Raw genomic sequence first — 20,884 nt, forward strand, 5'->3', positions numbered from 1 at the left:
ACCATATGTTAGAGAACTGGAACTATAAAAAGGAAATACTGAGGTAACACAGAGACAGTATCTGTTGGAAGTAACCACCAGCTCTGGGGCTGGGGAACAATGAGAGGTGGGTGGGGGGCCCTGGGAGCCATGTCCCTTGCACTTCTGAGGGGGTCTGGCAGTGGGCACAAAAACAGGCACTGGAATCAACTGCCACTGCCAGGGTGAAGGGTTGTTGTTGAGCCATCTGTCAGGACCAGCAAGCAAAGAGGACAGAATAAGCCCTTTCTTCCTCTCCAGCCTTCCAGGCCCTTTCTTGTGACCCTGTTGGTGGAAACTATCAGGTAGCAGCTGGCAGTGTGGTCTGCAAGGTCTCCACCCCAGTATCATGGTTTAGAAGGATGGGCTTGGAGTCAAGAGAAAGAATAGCTAAATAACTGACACATATTTATTAATGTTATTACTGTGAAATTCTTCTTAAAAATCTAAGGATTTAGATTTCATGATTTAATATATACTTTTAAAAAGTCAAGTTTGATGTACTTTATTTGTATATATCGTTATAAATCTTGGTATTTAATGATTTTTACTTATAGTAAAGGATTACACAGAAAAGAAACATTGTATTTTTCTTTGGTACTTCTTAACCTGTTCTCAAGTTCCCTCTGGATTTCTCCACTTGAGGGAAAGTGACAGAAATGTTTCATATCTATGTTCACTTCTGTGTTCCTTCCCATCAAGAAGGGCAGGTTGACTGGCTGGGCTGTGCCATTTGTCAAGTTTGTCAAGGAACGAGTGAGCAGTACATTTAAAGTGTAAGCTGCTCCTCTTTTATTCATGAAAGAATTTATTTATATATGTGTATTGTTATTGGACTATTAGTACAAATTTAATGATTGATTTTTCTATTAATGCCATGCGCACTGTTGATATTTCCATTAAAGCATAATATTCATGTTTAGGTACTAATGAAAATGTTTATCTTTATATATGGCAAAAAATATGATTAGCTGAAGTTTTTATTTTCCCATTCAATCAGTATTGGCATTTCTATGAAATAGAAAGAATTCTTTAAAGAAATTTAGAAAATTGTAATTACGGTATTATGATTAGAAAAGTTAAGTTCATACTGAGAGTGGCATTTGTGGCATATTTGAGACTTTCTCTTAAGTAGAATTTGTCCTCAAGCAGCTAAAAAACATGCTAAGAAAGAAATGTTTGAATAGGGTCTCAAGAACAATTGCTTCCATGTATTGATAAAAGATCAGCTCAATTTAATTTATCAATTTTTATTTTGAATACTGGTGGACTTACCTGTTTGTAAGTGGGATCCTTAGTTGAAGTTCCTAAATATTCTTAAAACAGTCCATATATCTAAATGAGTGGGTAAGAGATTCTTTGGAGTTGTATAGCATCTTGATTCCATTCAAGGAATCAGGGACATGAAGCCTGAAGAAATTTCTATGACTGTATTTTTTTTAATTAAAAATATTTTTATTGTAAAAGATAACATATTATAGAAAAATGCACAGAACATGTACAGTCCAATGAATAACCTTAAGCAATTACATAATCTCCACCGAGGTCAAGAAATTGACCATTGCCATCTCTGGCAGGCAAGCTCTATGGACCTCAATGACACCTGCTTCCCGTTTATTCATGCCCTTGTATTATTTGGGCTAGACTTGCTTCCAACAAAAAGAATGAGGCAGAGGTGATGGAGTGTCACTTCTGAGATTAGATAATACAAAGGCCATGGCTTCCCTCTTTTGGCATTCCTTCTCTTGTTCTCCCTTAAATCACTCACGCTGATGCAAGTCAGCTGCAAAGTCATGAGACAGCCCTGGGGAAAGACCTGCACGAGTGAGCTTGGAAGCAAATTTCAGGGGTCTGCCAAAACCACATTAGTGAGTTGGCATAAGATACTTTAGCCCCAGTTGATGCTTGAAAGGACTGTCCTGACTGATGCTTTAATTTCATCCTCACGAAAGACACTGAGGCAGAGGCACCCAGCTAAATTGTGCCCTGATTCCTGATCCACAGAAACTGATATAATAATTATTTTAAACTGCTAAGTTTTGCAGCAATAGAAACACCATCACTCAAAAGCCCTTTTTCTGTCCCCTCCTAATCATTTCTCTTCTCCACTACCCCATCCCCCAAAGTAACCCATATTCCTACTTTTTTAAATTAATTTTTTAATTGGAGTGTAGTTTATTTACAGTGTTGTGTTAGTTTCTGCTGTATGGCAAAGTCAGTCAGTTATACATATACATATATCCACTCTTTTTTAGATTCTGTTCCCATATAGGTCATTACAGAGTATTGAATAGAGTTCCCTGCGCTATACAGCAGGTTCTTATTAGTTATCTATTTTATATGTAGTAGTGTGTGTATGTTACTCCCAATCCCTCAATTTATCCCTCCCCCACCCTTTCCTCCTTGGTAACCATGTTTGTTTTCTACATCTGTGACTCAATTTCTGTTTTGTAAGTAGATTCATTTGTACCATTTTTTTTAGATTCCACAAGTAAGTGATATCATATGATATTTGTCTTTCTTCGACTTAACTTCATTTAGTTTGATAATCTCTACGTCCATCCATGTTGCTGCAAATGGCATTATTTCGTTCTTTTTTATGGCTGAGTAATATCCATTCCTCTGTGGATGCACATTTAGGTTGCTTCCATGTCCTGGCTATTGTAAGTAGTGCTGCAATGAACACTGGGGTGCATGTATCCTTTCGAATTATGGTTTTCTCCAGATATATGCCCAGGAGTGGGATTGCTGGATCATATGGTAGCTCTACTTTTAGTTTCTTAAGGAATCTCCATACTGTTCTCCATAGCAGTTGTACCAATTCACATTCCCACCAACAGTGTAGGAGGGTTCCCTTTTCTCCACACTCTCCAGCATTTATTGTTTGTAGGTTTTTTGATGATGGCCATTCTAACCAGCGTGAGGTAATACCTCATTGTAGTTTTGATTTGCATTTCTCTAATAATTAGTGATGTTGAGCATCTTTTCATGTGCCTCTTGGCAATCTGTATGTCTTCTTTGGAGAAATGTCTATTTAGATCTTCTGCCAGTTTTTTATTGGGTTTTTTGTTCTTTTTGATATTGAGCTGCATGAGCTGTTTGTATATTTTGGAGATTAATCCCTTGTTGGTCACTTCATTTGCAAATATTTTCTCCCATTCTGTGGATTTTCTTTTTGTTGATCCATATTCCTGCTTTTAACACAATAGTTTTTGATTTCTCTGCCTTTGAACTCTTATGAATCCAACAATACAGATGACATTCTTTTGTGCCTGGCATCCTTTGCTCCACATTCTATTCAGGAGATTCATTTTCATTAATCTGTAGTTTCAGTTGGGGCTCTTATGGTTATTATTGTTAAAATTCTTTTAGTACTCAGATGTATGTATTTCTAATTAGTACAAACCTTCAACTAGAATTTCTGTATCAAAAAGTCCTCATATTTCCAATGTTGGTGTATCATGACAAAATGTTTTCTGAAGTGGTTGCACCAATTTACACACCCAACAGCAGGGTATGAGAGTTCCCACTGTCCCACATCCTCACCCAATTTTGCTATCTTAAACTTTAGCCCTTCTTCCACGGGAAGAGCGGTATCTCAGAGGGGGGTTAACTTACTGACGGCTAATGTGGTTGAGTCTTATTTGACTTCACGGCCGAGTCCTGCCACTAAATCTATGGATTTGTCCTTTCCTTATCGATTTGTAGTATTCCTTTATAATGTATGGATACAAACCCTTTCTTAGCTGTACGTGTTTAAAATCATACCACCCATTTGTGGGGGTCAGGGGAGCTTGCATTTTTATTCTTCAAACGGTGCCTTCTGATAAGCAGTAGTTTTTATTTTAATCTGATTTTTCATGGTTATCACTTTTATAACTAATATAAGAAGTCTTTCTCTTTCCCAAGGTCAAGTTGATTTCCCTCTGTATTATCTTTTAAAACTTTATTGCCATACTTTTCATATTTATAACGATAATCCACCAGGAACTGGCTTTTATATAAGTGTGAGGTAAGTGCCAGATTTCATTTTTTCCCCTATGGATATACAGTTGACACAAGATAATTTATTGAAAAGTCATCTTTACCCCCTGGCATTATAGTGTCATCTATGTCATAAATCAGGTGACCATATACAGGTGGCATGTTTCTGGACTCTCGATTTCGTTTCATTAGCCTGTATATCTGTTCCTATACCAATACACACTGTCTTAATTACTATAGCTTTATAATAGTTCTTGAGTTTTGGTATCTGTTAGTGTACATTCTCCAATTTTATACTTCTGTTTCAAATTTTGTTTTTGCATTTCCATATTTATTTTTTAACCAGTTTATCAATTTCGCCTAAAAAATACCCTTAAGGATTCTGGTCGGAATTGCACTGAATCCTTAGATAAGCTCAGGAAAAACTGACGTAGTTACAATAATTAGTCTTCCAATTCAAAACCAATATAGTCCCTTGATTTATTAGGCATTTTATCTTTGATCTTAGTTCTTTACCTCCAGCTCTGTGCAGGTTTAGGGCTCAGGACATACACTGAGGGGGAGAACAGCCATATTTGAGCTCCCTGAAACCTCCCATTCTGTTAACCCAGTGCTGTGTGACCTGCAAAATCTCTGCTGGCCACTCTGTCCCCCTAGTAGCAACACTATATGCAGGTTTACTTAGGGATCTCTGCTTTTGTCTCAAATCTACAACCAACAAATGCCTGCAAGGACGCTCAGGTCCTTAGCTCTCCTCCATAAACGTATCCCCTTGTTGGAATCTTACTCTTTTTAGTCTTTGTAGCTGCTGAAGTTCTCTGATGCCTTTAAGTAACTCGTTTTGTAACTAACTTTTCTAGGTTTTCTAAATTGTTTTGATCTGCACTGAAATGTAGTCATCTCAAGGCTTAACTAGGGAGATATCCACTTCCAAGTTCAGGTGGTTGGTGGCAGGATTCTGTTCTTTGCAAGCTGTTGGACTGAGGGCCTGAGTTTCTCACTGGTAGTTGGCCAGAGGGAACTCTCAGTTCCTTGCGTGTGGACATTTCCAAGGTGTCAACTTGCTTCATGAAACCATGCAAGCTGAGAAGGCAATAGAGAGAGTCTGCTATCAAGATGGAAGTCACAATCTTGTGTAACCAAAGTGACAGCCCAGCACTTATACTGTCTTCTGTTGGTTAGAATCTGGCTACAAGGTTTGGCCTACACTCAATGAAAGGGGATTACCCAAGAACTGGAATGTGGAAAAGCTAACATGTGGAAGAACTGACCAAAAAATTCATATATAATTGGGACTTATGATCTAGTCATGTCCTGATCACTCTTGCAGAAGCAGTTCTCTGATCATATCACGACCCTGCCTAATAAATACAGCAAAGAACCTCTTGCCCACAACTACCCACAATCAGACCCCAGTCTTCATTTCCAACTTTTCTATTTTCTCTTACCACTCCTCATGAATTTCATGCTGTAGCCAGTGCTGTGAGCTCATTTCACAAGGTGTTTGCTCTGCATGTTTGTCGTGTTGCTCCCCCTGCCTGAAATAACGGATTCTCCTCTTTCCATAAAGTAAGGTTTTTAGCCTGGAAAAAAGAAGGGGAGGTGGAAGGCACATTATTTTTCTCTTCACATATGTAAAGAGATAGCACCAAATAAGCCAATGTATAGAAGACTGAAAGGGCAGGTTTTCAGGTATAATGGAGAATTCCTGACAGCCATCAAGGCTGCCCAACAGTGAAATGAACTGCCTGAAAAACGGTGAGTTTTCCATTTTTTTAGGTGTTCAAATGAAGGAAAAAAATCTGTCCATTATGGGGATAAAGGGATACCAGTGTTTAATGGGAGTTAAAATGAAAAGACTTCTGAGGTACCTTCCAACTCTTAAAGAGTCCATGAATCTATGAATTTATATAAGGATAAAAAAACATTGAAATAAATGTTTAATGAGTCAGTCATTGAGTGAATGAATACAATGACTGATATGAGACTCAAACGGGGTCCCAGTGTATTGACGGCCTTAGAACTTTAGATCCTGCTGAGTTGTTTGTTGTCCTGCATGCAAGGATTGTGTGTCACAAAAACCAGGAGCCTTAAGTGAGACTGAACACCACTATATACTAACTCCCTAACGAGAAATAGACATGTGTGCAGGCCCATCTGGCCAGGCTGTTTCTGTCACATTCATGATGTCATTCAAGACAAATAAGCCAGACAATAGACAATGAATTTGACTACTGCATAAATTTGGTGTTATTTGGTGTTAAGATTCAACATACTCTTGTATAGATGAGGGTGGACTTTCCTTTAAGATAAATGGGAAGAAGTTAATTCTGGCACCCATGGCAGTGGATTTTAGATTAGGGAAAGAAATTTGTTCTGGTCTTCCTGGAGCCTCAAGTAGATCTGACTCTGAGATGTAGGAAGGGAAGAATTGCCATGGCCTCTGGAAGCGGGTCAGGAGTAAGACAGAAAGCAAGCCAATAAGGAGGTTCTGTGATGGGTCTGGACCTGTGCAATTGTTGAAAGTACTCACTTTTTTTTTTTTTTTTTTTTTACATACATCTACTTTCCCAAATGTTTACTAGACTTTCATTACAATTTACAGTGTGGAGCCCATTGGCCAGCTGTGGAGTGTTGTAAAGTTAGCGCCAAGTCCCAGAAAAACAGATTGGGGCCAACTGCAGCATATAGTGCAAGTGGGGCAGGATGTGCACAGTGGGCCCCTCCCCCAGGAGACATGTAAGATGGGGCATTTGTTGGAAGAGTTTGTGAGACCCTCTCTCTGCCCAGAGCTCCAGGACCAATGCATCTTTCCACCACCTTAAACCACTGGTGAATATCTCCTCAAATTACAGAAAGACACACTGTGGAGGAGCAGCTAGGTGGAGACAAGATGGTGGAGTAGAAGGACGTGAGCTCACCTCTTCTTACGAAAATACCATAATCACAACTAACGAACTGCTGAACAACCATCGACAAAAAAAAAAAAAAAAAAATTGCTGGAACCTACCAAAAAAGACATCCTACATCCAAAGACAAAGCAGAAGCCACAACGAAACAATAGGAGGGGAGCAATCACAATAAAATCAAATCCAATACATGCCAGGTGGGCGACCCACAAACTGGAAAACAATTATGTCACAGAAGTTCTCCCACAGGAGTGAAAGTTCTGAGCCACATGTCAGGCTCCCCAGCCTGGGTGTCTGGCAACAGGAGGAGGAACCTCCAGAGAATTTGGCTTTGAAAGCCACCGGGGTTCGATCACAGGAATTCCACAGGACTGGGCCAAACAACCAACAGGGTGACAACACCCAGCTCCACCCACCAGTGGGCAGGCACCCATCCGTCCCACCAGAAAGCCTGCACAAGCCCCTGGACCAACCTCATCCACCAGGGGGGCAGACAGCAGAAACATGGAGAACTACAACTCTAGCCAAGGCAATGAGAAGAAAAATAAATAATAAAATAAAAGGAATGCAAATTGGAAAAGAAGTAGTAAAACTGTCGCTGTTTGTAGATGACATGATCCTATACGTAGAAAATCCTAAAGATGCTACCAGAAAACTACTAGAGATCATCCATTAATTTGGTAAAGTTGTAAGATATAAAATTAATACACAGAAATCTGTTGCATTTCTATACACTAACAATGAAAGATCAGAAACAGAAATTAAAGAAACAATCTCATTGACCATTGCATCAAAAAGAATAAAATACCTAGGAATAAACCTACCTAGGGAAACAAAAGACCTGTACTCCAAAAACTGTAAGACACTGATGAAAGAAATTGAAGGTGACACAAACAGATGGAGAGATATACCATGTTCTTGGATTGGAAGAATCAGTATCATCAAAATGACTATACTACCCAAAGCAATGTACAGATTCAGTGCAATCCCTATCAAATTACCAATGGCATTTTTCACAGAACTAGAACAAAAAATTTTTAAATTTGTATGGAGACACAAAAGACCCCGAATAGCCAAAGCAATCTTGAGAAAGAAAAACGGAGCTGGAGGCATCGGGCTCCCTGACTTCAGACTATACTACAAAGTTACAGTAATCAAAACAGTACAGTACTGGCATAAAAACAGAAATATAGATCAATGGAACAGGATAGAAAGCCTAGAAATAAACCCACACACCTATGGTCAATTAATCTATGACAAAGGAGGCAAGTATATACAGTGGAGAAAAGACAGTCTCTTCAATAAGTGGTGCTAGGAAAACAGGACAGCTACATGTAAAAGAATGACATTAGAACATTCTCTAACACCATACAGAAAAATAAACTCAAAATGGATTAAAGACCTAAATGTAAGACCTGGTACTATAAAACTCTTAGAGAAAAACAGGCAGAAGTCTTTGACGTAAGTCACAGCAATATCTTTTGCAATCCGTCTCCTGGAGTAATCGAAATAAAAAATAAACAAATGGGACCTAATTAAACTCAAAAGCTTTTGCACAGCAAAGGAAACCATAAACAAAATGAAAAGAAAACCCACAATAAAGGAGAAAATATCTGCGAACAATGCAACCGATAAGGGATTAACCTCCAAAATTTACAAACAGCTCATGCAGCTCAATATCAAAAACACAAACAACCCTATCAAAAAATGGGCAGGAGATCTAAATAGACATTTCTCCAAAGAAGACATACTGATGGCCAAGAGGTAGATGAAAAGATGTACAACACTGTTAATTATTAGAGAAATACAAATCAAAACTATAATGAGATATCACCTCATACCAGTCAGAATGGCCATCATCGAAAAGTCTACATGGGAGTTCCATGATTACCTAGTGGTTAGGATTCTGGACTTTCACTGCTGTGGCCTGGGTTAGATCCCTGGTCGGGGAACTGAGATCCTGCCAGCCATGCGGCAGGGCCAAACAAAGTCTACAAACAATAAATCCTGGAGAGGGTGTGGAGAAAAAGGAACCCTCCTATACTGTTGGTGGGAATATAAATTGGTAGAGCCATTATGAAGAACAGTATGGAGGTTCCTTAAAAAAACTAAAAATAGAGCTACCATGTGATCCAGCAATTCCACTCCTGGGCATGTATCCAGGGAAAACCAAAGTTCGAAAGGATACATGCACCCCAATGTCCATTACAGCATTGTTTACAATAGCCAGGACATGGAAGCAACTCAATGTCCATCAACAGATGAATGGATAAAGAAGAGGCGGTACATTTATACAATGGAATATCACTCAGCCATAAAAAAGAATGAAATAATGCCATTTGCAGCAACATAGATGGACCTGGAGATTATCATACTGAGAGACGTAAGTCAGAGAAAGACAAATATCATATATCACTTATATGTGCAATCAAAAAAAATGATATAGATGAGCCTATTTACAAAACAGAAACAGACTTAGAGAATGAACTTATGGTTACTAGTGGGGGAGTGTGTGTGGGGAGGGAGGGATAGATTGGGAGTTTGGGGTTGACATACTATACTTAAAATAGATAACCAGCAATAGACCTACTGTACAGCACAGGGAACTCTGCTCAATATTCTGTAATAACCTGAATGGGAAAAGAATTTGAAAAAGAATAGGTACATGTATAACTGAATCACTTTGCTGTACACCTGAAACTAATACAACATTGTTAATCAACTGTACTTCAATATAAAATAAAAATTTCTTTTAAATGGAATCACAGGAAAAAAAACAATTTGCCATGTGAACTCTGCCTTTTACTTGGGAAGAAGTGAACACATTCTTCAGTGTCCCAGTCACAGTGGCAGGGACAGTCACCAGAGGAGTGGTGACCCTGGCAATCAACAGCAACAGAAACAGCCCAGTTTCCTCCACGATGCAGAAGGCCAGAGGAAAAATCCCTGACAAATTGCTTGAAAATATTCTGAAGACATTTAGAGAGTGGCCATTTAGTAATAACGCACTTCATCTGTAAAATGGGGCAATAATACTTGTCTCTGCTTCCCTCCAGAGAAGTTATGAAATGTAAAATAATTCATGTGATGTGTCTGAACACCTTGAAAAAAATACAAGTATATGATATCATGATTACCTCCATAATAAAAAGAAAATATTAAAATAATATGTGCATTTTCAACACCTGCAGTTGTACATGAAATATATAACTTTTATTGTTTTCTGTCTAATCCACTGCACCCGCATTAAAAAAATGTACCCCAATGGTCCAATTTTTAAAAATACATAAAATTTAGACAGATACTTATTCTTTTATTCACCCCATTGTGCCTAGGTCTCACAGAACATATTTTAAATAATATACTACCATAAAGAGACCATTTCAATACAAATCTCCATAGTGTGGGTTAGTAAAAATTACTTTTAAAGGCAAACATCTGGCACCTCATAAATATATATCACCTTCCATCAAGAGTTTCTCAAACTCTCTTCATATATATTATACTTAAAAGCATTATTAATTCAGCATATTGTACATTGGTTTGAAAGTAGTCCCAAAGCAGAATTACATATGTAAAATATGGGCTGCAATAACCTAGGCCCGTGCAGCTCATAAAGAACATTAGCCATGATCCTAAATCCTTTTGATTTAATGTTTTCTGTTAGCTAACAGGGGTGGGTGATTTTTTTGAGCACGGATACAAGAAAATACTATAGTTAAGCTTAAAGGCAGCTATTATTCTAATTTATTTTTCCTCTCATGACATTTTAGCAAATTATTCTAGGCTTACATTTAGCTTGTGTCAAAAAAAATGTCTGAAATATTTTACTCTGGTTTATTTTTACATCTAAAAGAAATTTTCAGAGATGACTTGCCTTTACAAAGGCTGAATCTGAAACACCTAACTGGTATTTCTCCTTTTCTAGAGGATACTGTAAAAAAGAATATTCTGTAATGCCCTTTGGCAATTTTTCCTGTCATTAATGATCTTACTGGGAAGTTATCTGAAGTTGTACTTCAGTTTGTGTTTTTTCTGTACAAGTAAATGCCAATTCTTCTTGCTGTGTCTTTAATAATGCTGCAGAAAATACAATCAGGTTTATTGTTATATTTTTGTAATGGTGCATATATTTAGTTCATAAATCTTATTATTTTGCCAGTGATAACACTCACTCCTTTAGCTGTTCCTGAAAGTTAAAGTTAGAGGCATTTTCTTGTATTTTCATATTTCTCCCAACCCCTTTAAGAAATGAATAACACAAAATGGGCACAAAGCTGAAAGTTGTGAAGGTTTGTGGCCTGACAGACTACACAGGCTGTTTACCTCACTCATCTCATATCCCTGGTATCTCGTCTAAAACTATTGATTTTCAGGCACTATGTTAGGCAGTGGAGATACAACTACAAACATAACAGAATTTCTAACCACACAGAGCTTTCAACATAAAAGAGAGCAAAGAATAAGTAAAGAAATGGTCAAATAACTTAAAATTGTTTAAGTGCTCTGAGGGAAAAATATAGATGGTTATGCCCCAAAATTAAAAAAAAAGGACCTTCTTTGGATGGGACGGTCAGAGATACTCTAAGCACCTCATGTTAAGTGTATCATGCTGATTTCCTGATTAAATAATGAATGGGATACACACATCTTTTTCTCTAAATCATATTAAAATGACTATCTAAACATACAATATATACAGAGAAAATCCTGTACCAGTATTAGACAACATGGAAGAATAGCAGTCACACACCAGAAACTTTAAGAAAATTCTCTACATAAGGAGAATCTGCACAGACAACTGCTTGTCTGTATGCAGATGAACACCTCGCTTGGGAAATAAGTGAGGAGATCCCAAAAGAACTCACTAGCAGCAGCATGCAGAAGGACAAACGGGGTATTAGGACAGTAAGACAGCAATATGTGATCCCACCGGAAACTCAGTAAGTGCTCAGTTCGTGTCTGCCGCCTTACATGTCTGATCACCTGGCACTCGCTCACGGTGTATCCTTGGAAATACCCCTGCCAAATAATGGCTGCCATGATAAACACAAAAAGGTGGTCTCTGAATGGAGGGAGGCTTCCTGCTGCAAAGCCTATCCCATTGGTCTCTCTCTACAAACCTCTGGAAATAGAGCTCTAAACTGACAAATGATATATGGGAACTTTATTCTTCTCCCTTCATTTCAGCTTGAAAGACTCAGTCTCACAACCTCTGACAGGTCCCATTTCACACCAGAGCAGAATGATCCAAGAGAGTTCTCTGTAAGGAGAAGCTAGTATAGAAAAATCACTGGGTATACAAAAATTACATGGAAGTTCAAAAGAGGGTAACTCAGAAGAGCGGTCAGAAGAGTTAGGTTTTCTGACAAAATCCTAAACATTTAAAAAGTATGTTTACTCATTGTCTCTTTATAGGAGTCAAGGCAGTAGTGCAGACAATGAAAGGGAAAATATGAACCAGAAGAAACTACACAGAGAAGAATAATACAATCACTGAATTAAAGACCTCAGTGAAGCAGACATTAGCAGATTGAAAAGGCAGAAACTAATGATCAACACTAACTTTCACTATGAGCCAGACAGTCTTCTCAGCACTGTGGATACAGAAATAAGGAGAACCAAGTCCCTCTCTTCACAGACTTCATGTTCCACTGGGGAGAGACAGCCAGAGACACAATGAGCAATTAAACTTCTGCCACATTGGAAGATGATACGTGTAATCAAAAATCTATAAAAAACGGGGAAAGGGAATAGGGAGCAAGGATGACAGGTTGCAGTTAAAAATGCATGAGGTCAACAAAGTCCTCACTGAGAGGGTGACACTAGAAAGACTTGATATTGTAGAATAGAGAGTGTGTGACTTCTTCCATCTTGACTTCTTAGATCACTCTAGGGATATCCAGCTGTCATGTCATGAGGACATTCAACCAGCCTGTGAAGAGGCTATCGTGGAGAAGAAATGATGTTTCCCACCAATAGCCAACACCAACTTGCCATACATGTGAGCAGCCTCTTTGGAATTGGGTCTCCCAGGCCCAGTAGATACATAAATACATGGGATGTATGCAGTCCCAGCCAACATCTTGCTGCATCCCATGAGAAGGTGAGACAGAATTTCTCAGCCAAGATGCCCCTGAATTTTGGACCCAAAGAATCTGTGAGAGCTAATATTTAAAATTTCAAATCACTAAGTTTTGGGATAATTTGCTAGGCAGCAGTAGATAATCAATACACATGCAGATATCCAGAGGAAGAGCATCCAGAAGGAAAAGCAAGGGCCAGTCTCTGAGATAAGAACATGCCTGGCATGTTTGAGGAACAGTAAGAAGGCCAATGTAGCTGGAGCTGAGTAAGGAAAAAAATATATAAGAATTGGAGTTAAGTGAAGAAATAGGTGCCAGATGGTATAGAACTGAGTTAGCCATGGAAAGGATTTTGATTTTCACCTTGAGAAAGATTGGGACAGACAGGGAATTTAAACTCAGAAGTAACATAATCTGAATTAGAGTTTAAAACATTCACTCTGGCTGAGGCTCAGAATACAGTGGGATGGGGGGCAGTGAACAAGTTTAGAAGTAAAGAGTTAGGAGGCTATTGCAATAATCCAGGCACAAATGATAGTGACGTGTACCCGACTGGTACCAGTGGAAGTGGTAGAAAGTGGAAAGATTCTGGATATATATCGAAGAGAAGTCAAGAATTAGATGTAGGGTGAACAAAAAAGAATCAATGGTGACTCGTACATTTTTAGCCTTAACAAGTAGAGTAATAGAGTTAAATCTGAAAGATATCATAAACGAATAGCTATAATATTTCTTGAGGCAACTAGAGGATGATGGAAATAATAAGCAGGTTAGAAAAAGATCAAATCACACTTCTACAAATAAAAATTTTAGTTTGAAATTAAGAATTTTTCTATAAAAAAGCAGACAGAGGTGAAGAGCATTAATGAGTAGGTTAAAAAGGATGTTGCAAAATAATACAGACTATAGCACAGAAAGCTAGAGAGATAATCTGTCAGATAATATGAGAGATAAGTTATGAGATAAGGAGGATATAATAATGTCTGACATAAATCCAAGGCTGCTAGTTCCATAATACCTAGACAAGTACTCGGAACACAGTAACTCTCAATAAATATTTACATATTTATTGCATTAATAATAATGCTAGAAAAAAGGTGTCAAGAGAAATTCCTATGGCAGCATAGGAATTTCTAGCTCTACCCCAACAAAAACATCAATTTGATTAACTATCTGCATTCAAAAATACCTTCATAAAAGTGAAGGATTCAAGGTGAGAGATTACAGCACGTGGGTGAAGCACAAAAATGAGAAAAGATGGATTGAGAAGGGTAAGAAGCATACATTCACACTACCACCATCATCCTTTCCCCAAGCCTGGGCAGCCTGGTGTGGAGACAGACACTCCCTGTGTGAGAAGAAGGAGAGTGAAGTGAGCGCTTGACTTTACCATGAACCCCAGAGGAGGCCTACCAAATTCCAGGCTGATCCCTGGGCCTTAGGTGGTCCCTGCATGCTCCCACAAACCCAGGCCCCTGATGTACCCTGGCACCTGCCAACTCCAGTGGCCTCAGTGGCTCCTGAAGCCCCAGGCAGCATATATGGCACCAGGCTCCAAATAGCTCCCAGCTCACCCTCACTCCTGCCAGCTCCTAAGGACCTGGGCAGCTCCTGAGACCCCAGGTGGCTCCCATGACACCAGGAGGTCAGTGGAATCCAACAATCCCAGGCTCCCAGCCCACCCCAGTGCCAACTGGCTCCGATGGCCCAGGGTGCCTCCTATGGCCCCCAGGCTTTCGATGGGCTTCTGTGAACCTAAGCTCCAGCTCACCCCAGTGCCAGCTGGATCCCATGGCCCTGGGCAACTTTCGTGGCACGAAGCTCCAGGTGGGCACCTGTGAATACAGGCTCCCAGCTAGGCCGTATGCCAGGCCAACTCCTGTGAACCCAGACTTTTGACCCACACCAGTGCCAGACCAATACCCACAGACCTAGACTCTAGGCCAGCTCCCACTGACCCAGGCTCATGGCACTAGGCTAGGCCCAGGCTAGTACCCGAGACCTCAGGTTATAGGCTGACTCTTGTAGCCCCAGGCTCCAGGCTCATCCTACTATGAAGATGACCTCAATAACCCCAGCTTCTAGACTGGTCCCACCAAACCTGGCTGCCAGCTAATCCCAGTACTGGTTTGCTCCTGTGGAGTCGATATCTAGGTCTACAACTGCAGATCCAGGCACTGGGCTGGTGCCCATGTACCCAAGCATTAAGCTTGCCCATCTACTGACCCAGGCACCAGCTGTGCCTGCTCAAGGACTCTAGCAGCAAGTCCACCCCTGGACACCATCAGATGGCCCACCCAGAATCTCTGGACAGACTGACTCTGGAGGGCTATGCCTGCTGAAACCAGTCTATAAAGACTAGAAGAGGTGCCTCTCAAATGCACAGACATAAATGCAAGGCCACAAGGATCATTAATAATGAAGGAAATAGGACATTGCCAAAGGAAACTAATAAAGCTTCAGTGACGAATCCTAAAGAAATAAAGATCTACAAGTTGTCTGACAAAAACTAAAATACAGATCACTTGAAATCACACAGTCAGAGGAGAAAAAGATAAAAGAATGAAAAAGAGTGAATTATGGGCTATCATTAAAAGAAACAATCTAAGCATTACTGGAGTCTCAGAAGCAGAACTGAACAAGAAAGGAGCAGAAAGATTAAAGAAATAATGGCCTTCAAGATGTCAGGTGACATGGAGATCACCTTCCTCCCCACAAATACATCAAAAATACATCTACATGTGAAACAACTCCTACAGAACACCTACTGAACGCTGACAGAAGACCTCAGACTTTCCAAAAGAGGCCCTCAGGTGACCTACACACAGAGGCAGGACCAAATCCGAAGCTGAACCACAGGAGCTGTGGGAACAAAGAAGAGAAAGGGAAATACCTCCCAGCAGCCTCAGGGGCAGCGGATTAAATCTCCACAATCAACTTGATGTACCTGCATCTGTGGAATACCTGAATAGACAACGAACCATCCCAAAATTGAGGTGGTGGAGGTTGGAAGCAACTGTAGACTTGGGGTTTGCTTTCTGCATCTAATTTGTTTCTTTCTGGTTTTATGTTTATTTTAGTTTAGTATTTAGAGTTTATTATCATTGGTAGATTTGTTTATTGATTTGGTTGCTCTCTTCTTTTTTTAATTTTTTATATATATATATTTTTTTCCTTTTTCTCTTTTTGTGAGTGTGTATGTGTATGTGTATGCTTCTTTGTGTGATTTTGTCTGTATAGCTTTGCTTTTGCCATTGGTCCTAGGGTTCTGACTGTCTTTTTTTTTTTTTCCAGTATAGTTTTTAGCGCTTGTTATCACTGGTGGATTTCTTTTTTGGTTTGGTTGCTCTCTTCTTTCTTTCTCTCTTTTTTTTTTACTTTTTACTTTTTTATTTTTAATAATTTTTTTCTATTTTAATAACTTTATTTTTTTCCTCCCTCCCTCTGCCCCTTCCTTCCTTTTCTCCCTTTTCTTCTGAGCCATGTGGCTGACAGGGTCTTGGTACTCTGGCTGGATATCAGGCCTGAGCCTCTAAGGTGGGAGAGCCGAGTTCAGGACGTTGGTCCACCAGAGACTTCCCGGCACCATGTAATATCAAACGGCGAAAGCTCTCCTGGACATCTCCATCTCAACACTGAGACCCAGCTCCACTCAATGACCAGCAAGCTACAGTGCTGGACGCCCTATGCCACACAACTAGCAAGACAGGAACACAACCACAACCATTAGCAGAGATGCTGCCTAAAATCATAATAAGTTCACAGACACCTCAAAACACACCACCAGACATGGTCCTGCCCACCAGAAAGACAAGATCCAGCCTCATCCACCAGAACACAGGCACCAGACGACTCCACCAGGAAGCCTACACAACCCACTGAGCTAACCCTATCCACTGGGGGCAGACACCAAAAACAACAGGAACTATGAACCTGCAGCCTGCGAAACAGAGACACCAAACACAGTAAGTTAAGCAAAATGAGAAGACAGAGAAATACAGAGCAGATGAAGGAGCAAGGTAAAAACCCACCAGACCAAACAAATGAAGAGGAAATAGGCAGTCTACCTGAAAAAGAATTCAGAGTAATGATAGTAAAGATGATTAAAAATCTTGGAAATAGAATGGAGAAAATGCAAGAAATGTTTAACAAGGACCTAGAAGAACTAAAGAGCAAACAAACAATGATGAACAAGACAATAAATTAAATTAAAAATTCTCTAGAAGAAATGAATAGCAGAATAACTGAGGCAAAAGAACGGATAAGTGACCTGGAAGATAAAAAAGGGGAAACAACTACCACAGAGCAGAATAAAGAAAAAAGAATGAAAAGAATTGAGGACAATCTCAGAGACCTCTGGAACAACATTAAATGCACCAACATTCGAATTATAGGGGTCCCAGAAGAAGAGGAAAAAAAAGGGACTGAGAAAATATTTGAAGAGATTATAGTTGAAAGCTTCCTAATATGAGTAAGGAAATAGTCAATCAAGTCCAGGAAGGGCAGAGAGTCCCATACAGGATAAATCCAAGGAGAAACACGCCAAGACACATATTAATCAAATTATCAAAAATTAAATACAAAGAAAAAATATAAGAAAAATAATAAGAACTTCCCAAATCTGGGGACAGATTTCAATAATTTCAATATCCAAGTTCATGAAGGTATAATAAGTCACCCCAAAATTTCAACTCAAAACAATCTAACTCCAAGACACATAATAAAACTGAATAAAATCAAAGAGAAGGTGGGTAACGAAGGTGAGTAAATCACAAGTCTAGTATGAAGGTTACAGACAAAAGTATTAAAAATAACTATAAAACAATAATTTGTAAATGGATATGCAGTATATATAGATGAAAAGTGAAATCAAAACCAAAATATATGAGGAGATAGAAAATTGTAGAACATTAGTATGTGTTTGGAGTTATTATCAACTTAAAATAGATTGTTGTAAATATAATACGTTTTCTGTAAGCCTAATGGCGACCACAAAGCAAACACCTATTGTAGATATATAAAAAATACTAAGAAAAGAATTGACATACCACTATAAAAAAAATCATAAAATCACAAAGGAAGAGAGTAACAGAAAAAAGAAGGAACAAAGAAATTACAAAACAGCTACAAAACAGTTAAACAAATAGCAATAGTAAATCCATGCCTATCAAAATTACTTTGAATGTAAATGCAGTAACTTCTCCAATCAAAAGAGATAAATGGCTGAACGGATTAAAAAATAAGACCCAACTTTATGCTGCCTACAAGCGACTCATTTTAGCTTTAAGGACACACATAGGCTCCAAATGAAGGGATGGAAAATGATATTCCAAGCAAATGGAACCCAAAAGAGAGAAGGTTGCTATACTTATATCAGACAAAGTAGATTTTAAGTCAAAAACTTTAACAAGAGACAGATACATAATAATAAAGGGATCAATTCATCAAGAGAATATAACAATTATATATGCACCCAGTATCAGAGCACCTAAATACATTTAGCAAACACTACAGAATGGGAGAAATAGACAATAACAGTAGGGGACTTCAATACCCTACTTAAACTATTGGAAGATCATCCAGACAGAAAATCAGTAAAGAAACGTTGGACTTGAACTATAGCTTAGACCAAATGGACCTGACAGACATGTATAAAATATTTCACCCAACAGCAGCAGAATACATATTCTTCTCAAGTGCACCTGTCGCTTTCTCCAGGACAGATTATATGTTAGGACACAAAACACGCCTTAGCAAATACAAGATTGAAATCGTATCAAGTATCTTTCCTAACCACAACGGTATGAAACTAGAGATCAGTAACAGGAGGAAAACTGAAAAAATAATAAATGTGTGGAAATTAAACAACCACTCCTGAACAACCAATGGGTCAAAGAAGAAATCAGAAGGGAAATAAAAAATTACCTTGAAGCAAATGAAAATACAAAATACCAAAACTTATGGGATGCAGCAAAAGCAATAAACTTTTATGACAAAACTCTCAACAAAGTGGGTATAGAGGAAACAGACCTCAACATAATAAAGGTCATATATAGCATCACACTCAATGGTTAAATGTTAAAAGCTTTCCTACTAAGATCAGGAACAAGACAAGGGTGCTCATTTTACCAATCCTGTTCAACACAGTACTGGAAGTTCTAGCCAGAGCAATTATGTAAGAAAAAAATAAATAAATAAGAGGTGTCCAAATTGGAGAAGAGGAAGTACAAGTGTCTCTGTTTGCAGGTGATATGATCTTATACATAGAAAGCCCGAAAGATGCCACCAAAACACTGTTGACACTAAAAAGTGAATTTACAAAAAGTTGCAGGACACAAACATCAACATAAAAAAATCAGCTGTGCTTCTATGCACTAACAACAAACTACCTGAAAAAGAAATAAATAAAATAACCCCATTTCAACAGAATCACAAATAATAAAATACTTAGGAATAAATTTAACCAAGGAGGTTGTAGTGTAAGTGTCTGACAGTTTTTTGTTTATTTTTTGTTTTTTATCATAATGCAAGTGCTTAACTTAAGCTCTGATTGCTAAGGAATCCAATTCAAAGACAGCTCTCTTGACTAAACACACTGCCAGCCACATGACTAGGTAAGAGCCAGGCTTCGCACCACATCCACCTCACCCCTACTGCACCAAAGTTTGCTTGTTTTAGAGATCTTTGATTCACTTAGATAACTGACTGTTGGCTGTTTGTTTTTCTCTTCTTGAACTTTAATTCCTGATCTTATGCTTTAAATTCACCAATAAAGAATGAACCCACAAAACCATAGGCCCCCACTATTGACCCCAATAAAAGCAGAGCTCCCAGGCCTGAGTGTGTGTGTTCTCTCTCTCCCCACCTGCCCTCATTCCGCCTGAGGCCTCACTGTGTGGCCTCAGGTGTGCCACGTACTCTCCAAGACCTGTGAGTAATAAACCCTGTTGTTTCACAGTGTCTTGATGTTAACTGCTGAGGGCATCTTGCAGTCATAATAAGAACCACAAGGGCTGGTCCAGCCACAACATTGGTTCCAAAAGGGGAAAAGTCTACAGGGAGCTTGCCTCAGGCCCAGGTAAGCACCCAACCCTGGTATTTCTAGCCAAGACCAACACTATCAATAGGATCAGCACAAAACAGAGGAGAAAAATCTGTATGCTGAAAATTACAAGAGCTTGATCAAAGAAATTAAAGAAGTCACATGCAAGTGGAAAGATATCCCATGTTTTATGAATTGGAATAATTAATGTTGTTAAAAGGTCCATACTCAAAGCCATTTATAGATTCAATGCAATCCCTATCAAGATTCCAATGGCATTTTTTACAGAAGGGCAAAACAATCCTAAAATGTCTATGATTTTTTTGGATAGACACCAAAAGTAATCAAAACAGTCTGGTACTGGCATAAAAATAGACACATAGACCAACCAAACAGAATCAAGAGTCCAGAAATAAACCCAAGCATATACAGTGAATGAATATTTGATAAGGGAGACAAGAATACTCAATGGGGAAAGCCTAGTCTCTTCAATAAATGGTGTTAAGAAAACTGGATATTCACAGGCAAAAGGATAAAATTCAACTCATATTTTATAACACTCACAAAATTAATGCAAAATGGATTAATGAATTAAATGTAAGACCCCAAACTATAAACCCATTAGAAGAAAACAGAGAAAAAGCTCTTTGACATTAGTCTTGGCAATAACTTTTTGGATATGACACCAAAAGTGTAAGCAACAAATGCAAAAATAAACAAGTGGGACTACATCAAATTAAAACGTTTTAGCACAGCAAAAGAAATCATCAATAAAAAGAGAAGGAAATCTAGGAAACAGGAGAAAATATTTGCAAACCATCTGTGGGATAAAGGATTAATACAAA

General features: G+C 38.7%; 1 long non-coding RNA gene across 1 annotated transcript in view; it reads right to left on the reverse strand.

The window, feature by feature from the left end:
- Positions 1-4,498: 4,498 nt before the first annotated feature.
- LOC137769717 (uncharacterized) overlaps positions 4,499-20,884 on the reverse strand; it is a 120,836-nt gene continuing 104,450 nt past the window's right edge. The window contains exons 2-3 of the long non-coding RNA XR_011075043.1: positions 5,451-5,585; positions 4,499-5,085 (exon numbers count right to left, since the gene is read on the reverse strand). This is a non-coding gene — a long non-coding RNA (uncharacterized lncRNA). The remainder of the gene's footprint in view (positions 5,086-5,450; positions 5,586-20,884) is intronic.

Source organism: Eschrichtius robustus, chromosome 9 (genome assembly GCF_028021215.1).
Source record: "Eschrichtius robustus isolate mEscRob2 chromosome 9, mEscRob2.pri, whole genome shotgun sequence".
Lineage (NCBI taxonomy): Eukaryota > Metazoa > Chordata > Mammalia > Artiodactyla > Eschrichtiidae > Eschrichtius > Eschrichtius robustus.